Here is a 19,764-nt window from a genome sequence, read left to right as displayed (position 1 = left end):
GGATATATACTAAGACCAAAGTTTCACCAGTGAACCCCTTTGCTATCAATCAAGCTCAGATGAACCTGCTACTCCTTCTGTGTGACCCTTTCTAGGTGATATCACAACAAAGGTGTTGCTAGTGAACTCCTTGCTATCATTTATTCACACATTCATACAGAAAACCCTAAATAGTGCTTCCGGTTCTACCTAACCATGCACTAATTTCCTCTAGGTAAGGGACCTCACTGCAGTGTGGCTTCCATTTAAGACCCGCTATTCTGCCCCCGGGGATTCCAGACAAAACATATAACAGGTACGAACAATTTTGGTTAATACATAAAATCAATATAGCATCAACAGAATCAATCAAATTTCAATAATATCACAATAATATCATTTTTGATCAATCAATACATGTAATCATAACCAACTAACTACCTATCTTGTAACTAAACCCTAACCTTTCCTCTTCTACCAAAAGAATATACTGATAGAGCACGCAGGTCACCCAACTATAATTTTACCATACTCACCTGGGCCCATAATCAATAACTCAGCTAATTAATCAGGTAACCTTCGCTCTACAACCAGTTAAATTTACCTACTAGGTCCTATACCATTGACTTACCAATCCTTGTTGCTGGTACCTGTAACCTATTGGATCAGGGAGTTAGTTTTAAAGATAGTTCAATAAACAATAGCATTTGCACTCATATAATAACCACAGACTCGGGAAGTTTTAAAACTCTTTATCTAAACTTCATAAATGGTGATGATCCAGAGATTAAACACCAAAAGACTCTCAATACTGAAAATCAGAAATAAAGTATAACATTGCTAAAGAAATATTATACTAATCATCTATACTAATATAATAAAGAGAGAGCCCAAACCTTTGAGGCGGGTAATCTCAGGAACCACAGCATCAATCACAATACAGCGTTGGAAAGGGCAGTTGCAGCAGAAGGACATAGGCTATGCAGACGCCCACCATATACATTTAAAAGGTAAAAGAACCGTGCCAGCAAAGTAGTCCCTTGTGGGCGTGTCTGCGTTGTGCTGTGGGCGTGTGCTTGGGGGGCGTGACAAACGCTGGGGGCGTGTGGTACGTTCCGCCCTTCATGCCATCTCTCATAGTGTGTGCTAATCCCACCCTGCTCCCTTTAAATACCCCTGCACCCCATAATCATAACCCACCCTTACTCCTTAAAATACCCCAACACCCTTAAACACTAACCCATCTTAACCCTATAAATATACCCTGTACCCCAAAACCCAAACCTATCCGTAAACCCTAAAAATACCCCTGTACCCCAAAACCCAAACCTAGCCCTGAACCCTATAAATACCCCTGTACCTCAAAACCCAAACCTACCCCTGAACCTTAAAAATATCCCTGTACCCCAAAACCAAACCTAGCCCTGAACCCTAAAAATACCACTGTACCCCAAAACCCAAACCTACCCCTGAACCCTAAAATACCCCTGTACCCCAAAACCCAAACCTAGCCCTGAAGCTTAAAAATACCCCTGTACCCCAAAACCCAAACCTAGACCTGAACCCATAAAATATCCCTATACCCCACAACCCGAACCTAGCCCTGAACCCTAAAAATACCCCTGTACCCCAAAACCCATACCTATCCCTAAACCCTAAAACTACCCCTGTACTCCATTACCCAAAACTATATCTGAACCCTTAAAATACCCAAACACCCAAAAACATATACCTCAGTACCCCAAAACATATACCCCTGTACCCATACTTACCTTATCCAAACATTAAAAAAAAACATGCTTTTACCATTCATGCATTTATAACGAATTTCGTTGTAAATGTATGCGTGGTAAAAGCATATAAAATGTAATGCCATGCGTTATAATGGCATTGCGGAGTCATGGTACTTTCGTAATGAAAGTATGCGGAGTGATGGTATGCGGAAAGAAAGTTGCGGAATAATGGGTGTTTACCCTCCCCCGGTAAGTACATTGGTGGCACGGCGGCCACATCTCCAGCAACATACTCATATTTTTTCACCACCCATTTGAAAAATGCACAGGTTTCTCTCATTGATGGCCAGCACCGACATACACTTTTAGACACACCTCCTGCCACAAGTTCTAGAATTGCAAACTTTAGAGCTGGGGAGCTACGTTCGAATCTCGGCTTCAGCTCAACATCCTGTGATTCCAGGCATATTGCTTTGCCTCCCCATGCTTACCACAAATGAATGTGTTCTTCTGTAATGTAAATTGTGCTCATGCCATGTTGTCGAGTTCGCGCTTTATAATATTGCAAGGAAAAATAAAGTAGGGAAATTTGAGTTCACACACTACTGGACGCGCACTCTTAACCTAGCCCTGAACCCATAAAATACCCCTGTACCCCAAAACCCAAACCTAGCCCTGATCCCTAAAAATATCCCTATACCCCAAAACCCAAACCTAGCCCTTGCTCCATCAGTTGGCATGCTAAACATTGGAAATAGCATGTCCTCACAGTGAACAATAACTCAAAAGCTGTTTTCATTGTGTAGGTAAAACTGTACTTTCCATGAACAGGCATGTACCCCAAAACCCAAACCTAGCCCTGAAGCTTAAAAATACCCCTGTACCCCAAAACCCAAACCTAGCCCTGAACCCATAAAATACCCCTGTACCCCAAAACCCAAACCTAGCCCTGAACCCTAAAAATATCCCTATACCCCAAACCCCAAACCTAGCCCTTGCTCCATCAGTTGGCATGCTAAACATTGGAAATAGCATGTCCTCACAGTGAACAATAACTCAAAAGCTGTTTTCATTGTGTAGGTAAAACTGTACTTTCCATGAACAGGCATGTACCCCAAAACCCAAACCTAGCCCTGAAGCTTAAAAATACCCCTGTACCCCAAAACCCAAACCTAGCCCTGAACCCTAAAAATACCCCTGTACCCCAAAACCCATACCTATCCCTAAACCCTAAAACTACCCCTGTACTCCATTACCCAAAACTATATCTGAACCCTTAAAATACCCAAACACCCAAAAACATATACCTCAGTACCCCAAAACATATACCCCTATACCCATACTTACCATATCCAAACATTAAAAAAAAACATGCTTTTACCATTCATGCATTTATAACAAATTTCGTTGTAAATGTATGCGTGGTAAAAGCATATAAAATGTAATGCCATGCGTTATAATGGCATTGCGGAGTCATGGTACTTTCGTAATGAAAGTATGCGGAGTGATGGTATGCGGAAAGAAAGTTGCGGAATAATGGGTGTTTACCCTCCCCCGGTAAGTACATTGGTGGCACGGCGGCCCACATCTCCAGCAACATACTCATATTTTTTCACCACCCATTTGAAAAATGCACAGGTTTCTCTCATTGATGGCCAGCACCGACATACACTTTTAGACACACCTCCTGCCACAAGTTCTAGAATTGCGAACTTTAGAGCTGGGGAGCTACGTTCGAATCTCGGCTTCAGCTCAACATCCTGTGATTCCAGGCATATCACTTTGCCTCCCCATGCTTACCACAAATGAATGTGTTCTTCTGTAATGTAAATTGTGCTCATGCCATGTTGTCGAGTTCGCGCTTTATAATAGTGCAAGGAAAAATAAAGTAGGGAAATTTGAGTTCACACACTACTGAACGCGCACTCTTAAGTGCATCAGCAGTGCACTGTGAATCGGAGCGTTTCACAGGCCTGTCACAGATAAGAAATGCTATCAAAACGAAATCCTACAAAACAATATACTACTGGCCGGCAGCAATTTATACCCGGAAAACGTCGGGACGGGCTGCTAGTTTATTAATAAGGGAAGGTAAGAAAAGGGGACATGCTATATAATCAAAAACGATTTGAGCAGTTAATTAAAAGGGAGGGTAAGAAAAAGAACATGATATGGAAAACGATTTTGTCATTCAACTATAGGAAAGGTGAGAAAATGGAACACACTATTAAATCGAAACGCATTGATCATTTACTAATAGGATTGGTAAGAAAAAAGGAACATGCTATAAAAGTTGCAAAAAATTCTGACCATAGGGTGGGTAAGAAAAAGGGAACATATATATACATATATATGCAATCAAAGCCTTACGTTTAGGGCGGGTAAGAGAAGGAACAAGATATACAATGACAAAACCCACACAGATTATATTTACCTAAAATGGTGTGAAGACCAACCCTGGCCACGGGTCAGTTGAAGGACAGGAGAACCCCAAAAGTTATAGATGCCAGTAGGCGAGCAGGTGTAGATCAGAATCAGGACAGGAAAACCAGATTTGGAGCAGGACAGGACTACAAAAGGTTAAGACCGGCACCCGCAGTTCAGTTGCAACGCTTGCGCTACTCCCTCTCTGCAGCTAACAGTCAGAACCCCGATTGAGTTATCGAATTCCTCGACAAAGTGCTTCGCCAGCACCTCAGATTCCCGGACCCTGATTGGGTCAGCGAATCTTCTGACAGAGTGCTTCGCAGCCCCTCTGTTCTCGGTCACCTATTGAGTGAGTTGGGTCAGTGACAGGTCAGCTATTCGGACAAGTCGGACAAATTAACTAGCTAAGCCTACTCTAGTTATACTATTTTCCAGGTCGGTGTACCACCCCCAATGTTGCAAGTGTAAGGATCCCCAATTTCGATTGGTCAAGGAGGAGGAGAGGTCGTCCCACCACTCCAAAAATGAGACTTTTACCGTCTCTTATTCAAATTTGCATTCCCGGCCATCAAATTTAGGTTCTCATGATGTTTTTATTCCACCCAACAATGGATGTTCTAGTGTCAAATACATTGTTAAAATTTTAAGTTCACAAGTTCGGGTTCCCAGGAACATCTTCTAGTCAGTCAGCTCCTTGGCTACAGTCCAAAGGTCATTGTTCCATAGACTTGAGACTTTCGCGCAGTCGCTGTTTCAACAAAGATGGAGTAAAGCGTTACAAGTCAGGCAAGTTTCCGAGCGTAACATGAAATGTAAAAGAAACAGTTTTAGAACACTGAATAAATGAATGCACTGTATTCCACTTATTTCTACTCTATTCCCATTACTTTATATTTATCTATAGCTTTCGGATTAGTTAGATTGAACAGTTTAGCAAAAGCAGCAACGCAAGCTTCATGCATGCGGTTACACAAAGAAGCCATTTTAATACTGGTGCGCAGAAGCGAGAGATTCCCTCTAAAGCAAAGAATACGTCATGTCACGTGAGTATGACAGACGCATGCGCATTAGAATCCCTTGCGTAGCAGCAGCCATTTTAGATGCAAGCGTATTACAGTTAGTAAAACACATAAGCAAGCTTCCTTTGGACACTCAAATGTTTATGTAAAATGTAAGATTAGTAAAACAAACATGTTGATTAATTCGTTAACGTTATTCGAGGTTCATGAATACAAGCAAGTCGCTTCACGTGCGAATCCTTGCTCCATCAGTTGGCATGCTAAACATTGGAAATAGCATGTCCTCACAGTGAACAATAACTCAAAAGCTGTTTTCATTGTGTAGGTAAAACTGTACTTTCCATGAACAGGCATGTACCCCAAAACCCAAACCTAGCCCTGAAGCTTAAAAATACCCCTGTACCCCAAAACCCAAACCTAGCCCTGAACCCATAAAATACCCCTGTACCCCAAAACCTAAACCTAGCCCTGAACCCGAAAAATATCCCTATACCCCAAACCCCAAACCTAGCCCTTGCTCCATCAGTTGGCATGCTAAACATTGGAAATAGCATGTCCTCACAGTGAACAATAACTCAAAAGCTGTTTTCATTGTGTAGGTAAAACTGTACTTTCCATGAACAGGCATGTACCCCAAAACCCAAACCTAGCCCTGAAGCTTAAAAATACCCCTGTACCCCAAAACCCAAACCTAGCCCTGAACCCATAAAATACCCCTGTACCCCAAAACCTAAACCTAGCCCTGAACCCGAAAAATATCCCTATACCCCAAACCCCAAACCTAGCCCTTGCTCCATCAGTTGGCATGCTAAACATTGGAAATAGCATGTCCTCACAGTGAACAATAACTCAAAAGCTGTTTTCATTGTGTAGGTAAAACTGTACTTTCCATGAACAGGCATGTACCCCAAAACCCAAACCTAGCCCTGAAGCTTAAAAATACCCCTGTACCCCAAAACCCAAACCTAGCCCTGAACCCATAAAATACCCCTTTACCCCAAATCCCAAACCTAGCCCTGAACCCTAAAAATATCCCTATACCCCAAAACCCAAACCTAGCCCTGAACACTAAAAATACCCCTGTACCCCAAAACCCATACCTATCCCTAAACCCTAAAACTACCCCTGTACTCCGTTACCCAAAACTATATCTGAACACTTAAAATACCCAAACACCCAAAAACATATACCTCAGTACCCCAAAACATATACCCCTATACCCATACTTACCTTATCCAAACATTAAAAAAAACATGCTTTTACCATTCATGCATTTATAACAAATTTCGTTGTAAATGTATGCGTGGTAAAAGCATATAAAATGTAATGCCATGCGTTATAATGGCATTGCGGAGTCATGGTACTTTCGTAATGAAAGTATGCGGAGTGATGGTATGCGGAAAGAAAGTTGCGGAATAATGGGTGTTTACCCTCCCCCGGTAAGTACATTGGTGGCACGGCGGCCCACTTCTCCAGCAACATACTCATATTTTTTCACCACCCATTTGAAAAATGCACAGGTTTCTCTCATTGATGGCCAGCACCGACATACACTTTTAGACACACCTCCTGCCACAAGTTCTAGAATTGCGATCTTTAGAGCTGGGGAGCTACGTTTGAATCTCGGCTTCAGCTCAACATCCTGTGATTCCAGGCATATCGCTTTGCCTCCCCATGCTTACCACAAATGAATATGTTCTTCTGTAATGTAAATTGTGCTCATGCCATGTTGTCGAGTTCGCGCTTTATAATATTGCAAGGAAAAATAAAGTAGGGAAATTTGAGTTCACACCCTACTGGACGCGCACTCTTAAGTGCATCAGCAGTGCACTGTGAATCGGAGCGTTTCACAGGCCTGTCACAGATAAGAAATGCTATCAAAACGAAATCCTACAAAACAATATACTACTGGCCGGCAGCAATTTATACCCGGAAAACGTCGGGACGGGCTGCTAGTTTATTAATAAGGGAAGGTAAGAAAAGGGAACATGCTATATAATCAAAAACGATTTGAGCAGTTAATTAAAAGGGAGGGTAAGAAAAAGAACATGATATGGAAAACGATTTTGTCATTCAACTATAGGAAAGGTGAGAAAATGGAACACACTATTAAATCGAAACGCATTGATCATTTACTAATAGGATGGGTAAGAAAAAAGGAACATGCTATAAAAGTTGCAAAAAATTCTGACCATAGGGTGGGTAAGAAAAAGGGAACATATATATACATATATATGCAATCAAAGCCTTACGTTTAGGGCGGGTAAGAGAAGGAACAAGGTTTACAATGAAAAAACCCACACAGATTATATTTACCTAAAATGGTGTGAAGACCAACCCTGGCCACGGGTCAGTTGAAGGACAGGAGAACCCCAAAAGTTATAGATGCCAGTAGGCCAGCAGGTGTAGATCAGAATCAGGACAGGAAAACCAGATTTGGAGCAGGACAGGACTACAAAAGGTTAAGACCGGCACGCGCAGTTCAGTTGCAACGCCTCTCTGCAGCTAACAGTCAGAACCCCGATTGAGTTATCGAATTCCTCGACAAAGTGCTTCGCCAGCACCTCAGATTCCCGGACCCTGATTAGGTCAGCGAATCTTCTGACAGAGTGCTTCGCAGCCCCTCTGTTCTCGGTCACCTATTGAGTGAGTTGGGTCAGTGACAGGTCAGCTATTCGGACAAGTCGGACAAATTAACTAGCTAAGCCTACTCTAGTTATACTATTTTCCAGGTCGGTGTACCACCCCCAATGTTGCAAGTGTAAGGATCCCCAATTTCGATTGGTCAAGGAGGAGAAGAGGTCGTCCCACCACTCCAAAAATGAGACTTTTACCGTCTCTTATTCAAATTTGCATTCCCGGCCATCAAATTTAGATTCTCATGATGTTTTTATTCCACCCAACAATGGATGTTCTATTGTCAAATACATTGTTAAAATTTTAAGTTCACAAGTTCGGGTTCCCAGGAACTTCTTCTAGTCAGTCAGCTCCTTGGCTACAGTCCAAAGGTCATTGTTCCATAGACTTGAGACTTTCGCGCAATCGCAGTTTCAACAAAGATGGAGTAAAGCGTTACAAGTCAGGCCAGTTTTCCGAGCGTAACATGAAATGTAAAAGAAACAGTTTTAGAACACTGAATAAATGAATGCACTGTATTCCACTTATTTCTACTCTATTCCCATTACTTTATATTTATCTATAGCATTCGGATTAGTTAGATCGAACAGTTTAGCAAAAGCAGCAACGCAAGCTTCATGCATGCGGTTACACAAAGAAGCCATTTTAATACTGGTGCGCAGAAGCGAGAGATTCCCTCTAAAGCAAAGAATACGTCATGTCACGTGAGTATGACAGACGCATGCGCATCAGAAACCCTTGCGTAGCAGCAGCCATTTTAGATGCAAGCGTATTACAGTTAGTAAAACACATAAGCAAGCTTCCTTTGGACACTCAAATGTTTATGTAAAATGTAAGATTAGTAAAACAAACATGTTGATTAATTCGTTACCGTTATTCGAGGTTCATGAATACAAGCAAGTCGCTTCACGTGCGAATCCTTGCTCCATCAGTTGGCATGCTAAACATTGGAAATAGCATGTCCTCACAGTGAACAATAACTCAAAAGCTGTTTTCATTGTGTAGGTAAAACTGTACTTTCCATGAACAGGCATAAAACCACACTTTTATACCTTAGCCCGGAAATACTAGACTGATGATTATTGTCACAAGGATCCTTAATATGATTCATCTGTAAAAGTGTTTTATTTTTTTGTTGACTTTAGTGAAAAGTAACTTAGAGAAAATACTATGAAAGCTGGTTTAAAACAAAATAGCCTCACAGATCTACTATAGAGTCCATACTAAAGACTTGGTTGCTATTAAAGACCCTGGGGAAGATTTATCAAACCTTCACGCAATGCAATGGAGCAAGACAAATTGCTGTGCTGTGTGAAAGGGAGGGGGCTTAAATGCACCATATTTACAAATTTATGGTGCATTCCTGCTCTCTGCCTGTGCTGGCGTAAAATTTGCTGCCTAGTGCCAATGAAAGTACCCTTGCACCTTGGTGCAAGCGTGCGTGCAAGAGTGCCTGCCTTGTAAGCAGGATTGTTTTTGTGCACTCAACAGCCACACTCTACTCATGGAACTCTCCCCTGGGGCCAATTAACGCAGGGCAGCGACTTGCGCTGCCTGCATCACTCCAGATTATCCAAGCACTGCAGGGCCACACAGGGTGGCCTTGCGTAGTTTAGTAAATCTGATAAAACTGGCCCTCTGATCGTGGACTTAGAAAGGCATAGATGTTGTTGATGAGGGCTCAATTAGCAGGGTCTACCTATCTGGGAGTGAGACACTACTATTGGCAAAACAAAGGGCACCAGAGCAGAGGTCCAGTTCCAGGTGTCCCGAAAGTGAAACACATGGGGGTACAATATCCAAAAGGCACTCTCGGCCTATCTCGCCCATTAATCTCATCAATTGAAGGTTCCTCCCGTCAAAAGAAGAACTTGTTCACGTTTGCTGAACTTCTCAGCGCCTGTCTCGGATTGTTTGTTCTACACAGCTTCATTTCTGAAGCCCCACAACTCATGAAGTAAAAACACTCCTACGGTAATCTTCAACTACCATAAATTCTCTGCATCTGCTTTTTGGCAGTTTCTTTCCTTGCATCACCCATGCATCACATTTTGGTCAATATTTATCTTACTCTCTTAGCAACAAGTAAAACATTAGAAAATATAATGGTTGTTAAACACATCTGCAAAGTCATGTATTTTGTGGGTAGTTTTTCAAACTCAATTTGTTCACTTATAATAGAGTGGCAAAAATGCTGGAAATTCCCATATTGGGTATGAAATACACCAAAACAAAACAATTTAAACAAAGTGGGAAAAACAGGTTTTATCTTACACGTTTTTCAGGTGGAGAAAAATAGAAGAACTAAAGATGCGTTTACAAAAGCTCCTTGAATGGTATTAAAAACTCTGAGACTCTCCACTGGCAGTTCAGCGTGCCTGTAAAGCCTACAACTATTTAAGTGATTAATGATCTGCGATTGTATCTCTTCTTCTTAAAAACAGAGTTCAGAAATATTTTAAGCAGTTAAATAGCTTGAAGCTGTCCCCCGCTAAATTGTTTTTAAGTTTAGATTTTTGCGTAAATATTTAAAGAGTATTATGATTTTAGAGGAATATTTGTAAGTTTCAATAATTGACGCTTAGAAACTTTCTCAGCAAAAAGCAGGCAATGATATCCTATGGAAGGAAATTCAAGTTACTGGTAAGTACGGTTAGAATTACTTTTCAGGTTCAGTACTGGGCTCAAAGATGCAGCACTAAGGTCTCGCCTGATAACAGGTGAGTAAATCGGAATTCCTAGTTCGGATGATTTTAGAGGAATATTTTAAAGTTCCAAAACTCCACACTTACAAGAATTTCCAAGTTAAACCAGTCAATGTTAGCCTATAGAAAGACATTTAAGTTACTGGTAAGTACAGGTAGAATTACTTCTCAGGATCAATACTGGGCTCAAAGATGTAGCATTGAGGTCTCTCCTGATAACAGGTGAGTAAATCACAATTCGTAGTTTGGCTGATTTTACTTCGGTCCAGTATATATAGAGCCACTTTCCTACACCATCCCCTCCCTTCACCACTGTGCAGGCACGCCCTGTGGCGCATTTTGGTTGGGGGAAATGGTTCCCCTGAGGGTCTCTGGGGTCCGGCTGGCTCACTGGGCGCATACGGTGGGCGCCGCGGAGCTGCGGAGCAGAGAGATGTAAAAAGGGGCACCGCCTAGACCACCTCTCTGCGGCACAGCACAGTGGCAATTGCTGGGTGCGCCTGGTGGGCTGGTTGGCCCCCAGGGTCCCTCAGGATTGAAGGGGAATTTTTTCCCCAGCTTGGGGCACGCCTCAGAGCGTGTTTGCACACATCAACTCAGGCCCCGTCCCCTCTCTTCACTACTGTGTAGGCACGCCCTGTGGCCGTTCTGAGTTGGAAGAATGAGTCCCCTTGAATGCTGGGGGTACCTGGGGTCAGACTGGCCTGCTAGGTGCCATCGGTGGGCGCCACGGGGCTGCGTTGCAGAGAGGTGTAAAAAGGAGTGTGGCCTCTGAACGCCTGTCTGCGACGCGGCTCCCTGGTGCATGCTGGAGGTGCCTGTTGGGCTATTTGGCCCTCGGGGACCCTTGGTATTGGAGGGGAATGGATTCCCCAGCTTGGGATGCGCCGCGGGGTGTGTTTGCACAGTGGTGAGGGAAGGGGGCATGGCATACTGGAGGTTTCTGGTGGACTAGTTGGCCCCCAGGGACCCCCAGTGTTCAAAGGGAATGTGTTCCCCCTCTGCAAACGTGCCAGGGGGCGTGTTTGCAGAGTGCTACAATAATGGGGCGTGGCCTCCGGCGCGATGCCGGTCTTTTTCTTTTTTTTTGTTTAAGAAGGGGGCTGTGTGGCCCCCCCTTATTTTCCTAATATTTTGGCCCTGGGGACCCCATCCCCAGGGCCTTCCCCCTAATTAATTTTTTTTAGTTATAAATTCGGGAAGGGGGCCGCGTGGCTCCCCTCCCAAGGCCATAATCGGCCCCGGGGACCCCATCCCCCGGGGCATGGCGCTTTTTGATTTATTTTTATCCATATAGGAGGGGGGCTGCCTTGCCCCCCTTCTTAGGCCCGTTGCCCATGAAGAAGTGAGTTTTCACGAAACGCGTCGGCAGTATGGACTGATCCCCGTGTTACTTGGCTTTCTCCTTGTTGGCGCCGTCCAATAAAAGATTGTGGCAATGAACTTACCTAGCGAGTGATCTTTCAACAGCAGGCAACTTTGTTTCTGATGGATTGCGGCCTCGCCTGAGCCGCGGAGAGTATCCCGGTGCGCCACAGAACTCCAGCAGCGACGTGGAATAATGCCGCTGCTTATGGGCCAGGAGCTGTTTTGTTGGGGTATGAGAATCCTGACGAGGACTTGAGCCATGTACCACAACCCACTGTGAATTTGAATTATTCACAATTTGCACAAGCACTGCTGCTCACTTGAGAAATAGTAGGCACTACAAAGACCAAGAAGCCACGGGAGTGGCCGCGCCCTATGGGCGTGGTTTAGAATCTTAAATTGATGTCGAAAATTGCAGTGCCTGCGCAGAGAAAAGCCTGTTGCCCATGAAGAAGTGAGTTTTCACGAAACACGTTGGCAATATGAACTGATTCCTGTGTTACTTGGCTTTCTCCTTGTTGGCGCCCTCCAATAAAAGATTGTGGCAATTAACTTACCTAGCGCGTGAACTTTCCACAGCAGGCACCTTTGTTTCTGATGGATTGCGGCCTCGCCTGAGCCGCGGAGAGTATCCCGGTGCGTCACAGCACTCCAGCAGCGACGTGGAATAATTCCGCTGCTTATGGGCCAGGAGCTGTTTTGTTGGGGTATGAGCATCCTGACGAGGACTTGAGCCATGTACCACAACCCACTGTGGATTTGAATTATTCACAATTTGCACAGGCACTGCTGCTCACTTGAGAAATAGTAGGCACTACAAAGACCAAGAAGCCACGGGAGTGGCCGCGCCCTATGGGCGTGGTTTAGAATCTTAAATTGATGTTGAAAATTGCAGTGCCTGCGCAGTGAAAAGCATGTTGCTCATGAAGAAGTGAGTTTTTATGAAACATGTTGGCAATATGGACTGATTCCTGTGTTACTTGGCTTTCTCCTTGTTGGCGCCCTCCAAAAAAAGATTGTGGCAATGAACTTACCTGGCGAGTGATCTTTCCACAGCAGGCACCTTTGTTTCTGATGAGTTGCGGCCCTGCCTGAGCCGCGGAGAGTATCCCGGTGCCTCACAGCACTCCAGCAGCGATGTGGAATAACGCCGCTGCCTATGGGCCAGGAGCTGTTTTGTTGGGGTATGAGCGTGCTGACGAGGACTTGAGCCATGTACCACAACCTACTGCAGATTTGAATTATTCACAATTTGCACGAGCACTGCTGCTCACTTGAGAAATAGTAGGCACTACAAAGACCAAGAAGCCACGGAGTGGGCGCTCCCTGTGAGTGTGGTTTACAATCTTAAATTGATGCCGAACATTGCAGTGCCTGTGCAGTGAAAAGCCTGTTGCTGGCCTGTGTTGAATTGTGGGATTTGCAGTCCAAACTCTGTAGTTTTTCCCTCTCATTGCTGATGACTTTCAGTTTTCCCTCCAAATTTCTCCTTTGCTCTGTGCTAAGACCTGTATGTTAAAACAGTGCACCCCCAGCAACCATGTTGTGTTCACAAGCCAGTGAAACCAGCCCCCCTGCCTCCCCCCAGCAACAGGGATATTCTACATCAGAGGGTGCTTCTGTGAGCTGTTTAAACTGTGTTTACTAGGAAGTGTGCACTTCGTTTTTTGTCCATTAGAGGGAGTAAAGTTTTATTCAAACAGTATTGTTAGATTTCAAGTTAGTGAGGCCTTTACCGGTAGAAGTCCAAAGTGTGGATTGAGCCTGTCTGTCTCCTAGGAGATTCTGAAGAGGAAGAGCAGCTCCCCAGCCCGCCCCCCCACCCCCCAAGGCCAGAAGACCCATGACTGGGGATTGGCTATTCAACTACCAGGCAACTCTGAGCCATCCCCTCACACCAGCCCAGGCCCCTTAAGGCCTTGCTGGGTGCACCCCAATCATTCCTCTCCATCTTGTGAGTTGCAGCCTCCCTGTGCCCCAGCTTGGAGAGAGCAGAGTCCAGAAAGTGGTAAGGAGGCAGACTAGTGTTGTCTCTTCTCCAAAACAAACGTTTTTTAAAAAACGAAAAAATGATTCTGTGATTCTGTCTTTGCCTGTGGTTGTTACAGCTTAAAAATTGTAGTTTTAACCTGCCTGTGATTGGATACTTTATGACCTGTTTTGTGTTTTAAACTTGTTTTTCTTGCCCATGATTTCTTCCATTTAACATGTTGAATTGTGGGATTTGCAGTCCAAACTCTGTCGTTTTTCCCTCTCATTGCTGATGACTTTCAGTTTTCCCTCCAAATTTCTCCTTTGTTCTGTGCTAAGACCTGTATGTTAAAACAGTGCACCCCCAGCCACCATTTTGTGTTCACAAGCCAGTGAAACCAGCCCCCCTGCCTTCCCCCCAGCAACAGGGATATTCTACATCAGAGGGTGCTTCTGTGAGCAGTTTAAACTGTGTTTACTAGGGACTGTGCACTTCGTTTTTTGGCCAGTAGAGGGAGTACAGTTTTATTCAAACAGTATTGTTAGATTTCAAGTTAGTGAGGTCTTTACCTGCAGAAGTGCAAAGTGTGGATTGCGCCTGTCTGTCTCCTAGGAGATTCTGAACAGGAAAAGCAGCTCCCAGCCCCCCAGACCTCCCCAAGGCCAGAAGACCCATGACTGGGGATTGGCTATTCAACTACCAGGCAACTCTGACCAGTCCCCTCACACTAGCCCAGGCCCATTAAGGCCTTGCTGGGTGCACCCCAATGATTCTACTCCATCTTGTGAGTTGCAGCCTCCCTGTGCCCCAGATTGGAGAGAGCATAGTCCAGGAAGTGGTAAGGAGGCAGACTAGTGCTGTCTCTTCCTCAAAACAAACGTTTTAAAAAAACGATTTTCCCTTTCTGTGATTTCTGTCTTTGCCTGTGGTTGTTACAGTTTAAAAACGGTAGTTTTAACCTGCCTGTGATTGGATATTTTATTACCTGTTTCGTGTTTCACACTTGTGTTTTTTCCTGCCATGATTGCTTCCATTTAACATGTTGAATTGTGGGATTTGCAGTCCAAACTCTGTAGTTTTTCCCTCTCATTGCTGATGACTTTCAGTTTTCCCTCCAATGTTCTCCTTTGCTCTGTGCTAAGACCTGGATGTTGAAACTGTGCACCCCCAGCCACCATTTTGAGTTCACAAGTCAGTGAAATCTGCCCCCTGCCTCGAACCCCTCCCCCCCACCCAGCAACAGGGATATTCTACATCAGAAGGTGCTCCAGTGAGCTGTTTAAACTGTGTTTACTAGGGACTGTGCACCTCGTTTTTTGGCCAGTAGAGGGAGTAAAGTTTTATTCAAACAGTATTGTTAGATTTCAAGTTAGTGAGGTCTTTACCTGCAGAAGTGCAAAGTGTGGATTGCGCCTGTCTGTCTCCTAGGAGATTCTGAAAAGGAAAAGCAGCTTCCAACTCCCTGGCCTGCAAACCTTGTCTGAGGTCGCTGGGACCTTATATGGTCTGATATTGTTTGGTACATGTGTACACTGATTGATGGTTGTATCTGATGTTTCTATTGGAATAGGGTTAGTGTCCTCATTGGTTGGGTATTTGAGTGTTCTGATTGGTTTCTGGCTCTTGATTCAATCAATGTAGGGTTGGGACTCGGGCTAGGGTTAGGATTTCTATTGGAAGTAGGGACTAGGGTTTCTTGTATTATCGGTTGTTGGGACTAGTTTTGCACTAGGGCTAGGGTAGACTTTTAATTGGAAGTAGCGATTAGGGCTTCTGGTGTGGTTGGTTGCTGTACTGGTTGTGGGAATAAGAGTAGGGTTAGACTTTCTATTGGAAGTAGGGACAAGAGCTTCCTGTGCCATTGGTTGCTTGGACTTGGGGTGGGACAACTGGCAGGGCTAGGGCCTCTATTGCACCAAGAGGTTAGGGTTTTTGAACTGATTGAGTGCTTGGACTAGGGCTAAGATTAGCTGTAAGGTTCTGGTCTCCTATTGGTTCTAGATTTTTAGGGCTAGTGTTGTGATTGGATAGTGTTAGGGCTAGGGTTCCCTTTGGCTGACGGGGTCACCTGATTACTAGGGCTATAAAAGGCCAGGCTTAGGGCGTCTCAGCCCGGGCATCGAGGCTAAGGGTGGACAGGACAAGGGCAGTTGCCTGTTTGAGCCTTTTAAGGGCGGATAGGACAAGGGCAGTTGCCTGTTTGAGCCTGTTAAGGGCGGAGAGGACAAGGGTAGTTGCCTGTTTGAGCCTGTTCGACACTGACAAGGGCCAGAAATGCTGCCCAATATACATACCTCCATTATGCATCTATATACTTTCAATGTACTTATGGATCTATATATTTATCACTTTCTTCTAATTTAGCATTACCAATGCACTTCCCTATTTCTCAGCCTATACTTCGCTCAATATATCCTCTACATCCACTCTCTCATTTAACCCCAAACCTCATACCAATAGTATGAGCCACAAAATAACCCTTTCTAGTCTCTCTACTACTCTACACCTCCTTGCATCATCTTACACCTCTTTTACTATACAGTTCCCCCAAAACAAATCTTTCTAAACTCTTTCCTCTTTTCTACCCCTCCCCAACCCTTCTCAATCCAAATAACTGACTAACATATCCACCACTAAAATCACTTTCATGTTTCACCATACTCATACAACACTAATCCTGATGGGTTCCAGAGTAGCGTGCTACTTGCGCTTTAAAACCTCATCAGGGGTAGCAAGCGCTATATAAATACAAACCTCTTTCCCTTCACTATCTCGCCACCTACCCGTCTCTACCCAAGTAACTCAATAACATATCCACTACTCAAATTACTTCATATTTTATGATACTAATTTTCAACACTAATCCTTTTTGAGTTACGGAGTGGTGTGCTACTCACCAGAAAAGCGCTTCAACATCCATCAGGGGTAACAAGTGCTATATGAATGCAAACCTTTCTTCCCCTTTTATCCCTCCGCTATCTTTCTCCCTCCAAATAACTGACTAATATCCACCACTAAAATTACTTTCATCCTCCACTTAAAATGTACTTGCATGTTTCACTATACTAATTCAACACTAATCCTTTATGGGTTTCAGAGTAGCGTGCTACCCGCCAAAAAAGCACTTCGACGCCTCATCAGGGGTAGTAAGCGCTATATAAATGCAATATGCAATTACAATACAATACATCTGTCGTTTGTACAATGTGAAACGCTAAAAAATCATGTTTTACCTAATACAAGGCGTGGGCAAATCTTTATTTTTTTTTGCACGAGTAGTGATTTGCTAATCTAATCATAAATTTGCATGCAAGAAAGGTAGCATGTAAAAATTGCTAGTCAAATTATTTTGGCAAATCCAATGTTCTATTGTGGCACTATGTTCGATAATACATTCTGCAAATCTACAAATCAGTCTTTATTTAGATTTTGTTTTTCAATGCATGCTTCATTTTGCAGCGAATTGATTACTTTGTGCCAGGTTCTCTTTTTGTGCTGATGGTAATCTTGGGCCAGTCTTGAGCACTTTTAATCGTTAAATAATATAATGAATGGAAGTAAATTATTTTTGGTGGATGTATTTATCTTGTTTTGTGTTGTATTCTTTATTAGCAATTTTTTTGAATAAAATCGCATCATAGAAACATCAGCATCGACCACACCAATACAATGGCCATATTAAATGGTACAGCGAAAAATTGCATGCTGGGTGCCTCCTGAAGATTGAAGAGAGTATTCAAAAAAGGTGGTAGTGGGGGTGGGAGGGACAGAAGGAAAGGAGAAGGGGAGGGGGAAGATATATCTATTTCCATATATCAATTATTTAACAGGCTGTGTTGAAATGTGAGTGATTGGAGTGGGAGAAGGGTTGATGTATCGGCAATAACATAGTATAGAGGGTCATATCTTGTCTGATCACGTTGGGACCGTATCGGTTCATAGGCATAGAAGGCGGCAATACCCGGAACGTATAAGACCGTCGGGAGGTGTGGCAAGGTAATATAAAAAAAAGGAAACACCTCTGGCATGTATCAGCTGAAATATGAGGTATGAAGAAGAGTATGTCCTCTGTTTTAAAGTTATATTGACCATATCAAGGACATAATAGGAGCACAGGTAGGGGAGGGTATGAAAGTTAGCCTGTGGGGCCACGGGGCCAGGAAGCCAGGGGAAGGGTGGAGGGGGAGGGAGGGGAATTATTGGGTGTAGAGGGAGGGTAAAAGGATGGAGGGATACCAAGGGAAGTTCTCATTGGGAGTAGGGAAGGCAAGGGGGGGAACAGAAGGAGGGGGTAAGAGTTGGGTAGGCAGGGGAGTGGGGGGAAGGGAGGGGACTCATGGGTAAGGGGGATGTGTTGAGTGAAGTAGAGGAAGGCACTATGATGACTTGTCTGTAGCATGTTGATGTCCGAGGCGGACTTTCTGTTGTGGCGCTTCCATCGTTGGTGCTCTCTATACGGAGGAAAGGTGCCCACACCTGAAGGAAGAGGTCAGATTGGTCCTGAAGGTTGTAAATGACTCATTCGTAGGAGGCCGTGTGAATCATGGCCACTAACCAAGCCTCCTGAGAAGGAGGAGCGATCGCCACTGACGCATAATACATAGCTTAGGTGTGGCAGGTGCTGTGTGATCGAGTCAGCGTTGTGGCTTTGATAACTCTGGGGAGCACCGTAAGCCTTGCAGAAGGATAGCAGAGGAAGTAAGTGGCAGGCACAAGGGTATAGTGGTGCTCAAGGTCTTGCCCACATAGGCCCAAAGGGACTGTACTGAGGGAAACTCGCATATGATGTGAGTCGTATCACAAGCTATATTTGCACATCTCCAGCAGTTTGCATGTGGAAGAAGGCCTGCTTTATGCAACTTCATTGTTGACAAGTGCCACTCAAATAGGATTTTAAACAGACAGATTTTCAGTCTTGCCTCCTGAGCACCCCTGTCCAAGTTGTCCAAGAGTTCTTCTCACTCCCTTTCCATAAGAGACCGAGAGCTGGACTTGCCATCTGGTGCGAAGAGTTTGTGAAAGGGGTTGTGAGAAGAGATGAGAGGTGAGTACATTGTGGAGACCGGACGTGACTCATTTGTGCAAACCCCACATGTGGAGGTTTGATAACACTGGTGAAGTTGGTAGTGACCAAGGGCGTGGTCCCAGACATTTCTGCAGACAGCAGCAGAGCTGCATATGTTTACAGGACTGCGACGTGGGAAGGCCAAATTCCTCCTGGAGTTGCGCAAAGGTCTTAACCCCATCATGGAGGAGCTGATCCAAAGTGTGGATGCCCGCAGTGGCTGTCTATTGATGCGTATGCCAGCATTGCCCCAAAGAGGGGCTTTCTCATGTAATCGTAGGTGTGAGCCCAACAGCCGATGTGCTCTTTGCCAGGCCTTGTGTGTGGCTAATAATTACGGGTTTGAGGGGTCTTGATGGCTTGCCCCCCGGCCATATAAAGCAGAAAGGCCTATCCCTGTAGAAATCTGGTGTCTCTCTAAGTGCCCCATTGCAGTACATCAGGGGTATATGGCAACATGTGCGCCATTTGAGAGAGCTCTAGTCCGAGTGCAAAATGTTCTATTGATGGGAGACTTAGTCCCCTGCAAGAACGGCGATCCTTAAGTTTCAGAGCGCCCAGACGCGGCCTCAAGGAGCCTCACAGATAGGAATTTATTTTGGAGTCAATTAAACGCAGTGTGGCAAGACGTACCTGTAGCGGAAACATGCTCAAAGTGTAAATGAAGCGTGGGAGTGTGACCATGCGTACAGCTTGTACTCTGCCCCATATGGAAAGCCACAGCGCCATTTGTCAAGCTCAAGTTGTAACTGGGTGAGCAGGGGACCTATATTATTCACGATCATCCCCTCCATCCCTTTATTCACTCAGACGCCCAAGTATTTGAGGTGTGATGGTTGCCAGTGAAAGAGGAATCCAT

The sequence above is a fragment of the Lissotriton vulgaris genome, chromosome 8, assembly GCF_964263255.1.
Source record: "Lissotriton vulgaris chromosome 8, aLisVul1.2, whole genome shotgun sequence".
NCBI classification, from domain to species: Eukaryota; Metazoa; Chordata; class Amphibia; order Caudata; family Salamandridae; genus Lissotriton; species Lissotriton vulgaris.
This window is presented reverse-complemented; position numbering follows the sequence as displayed.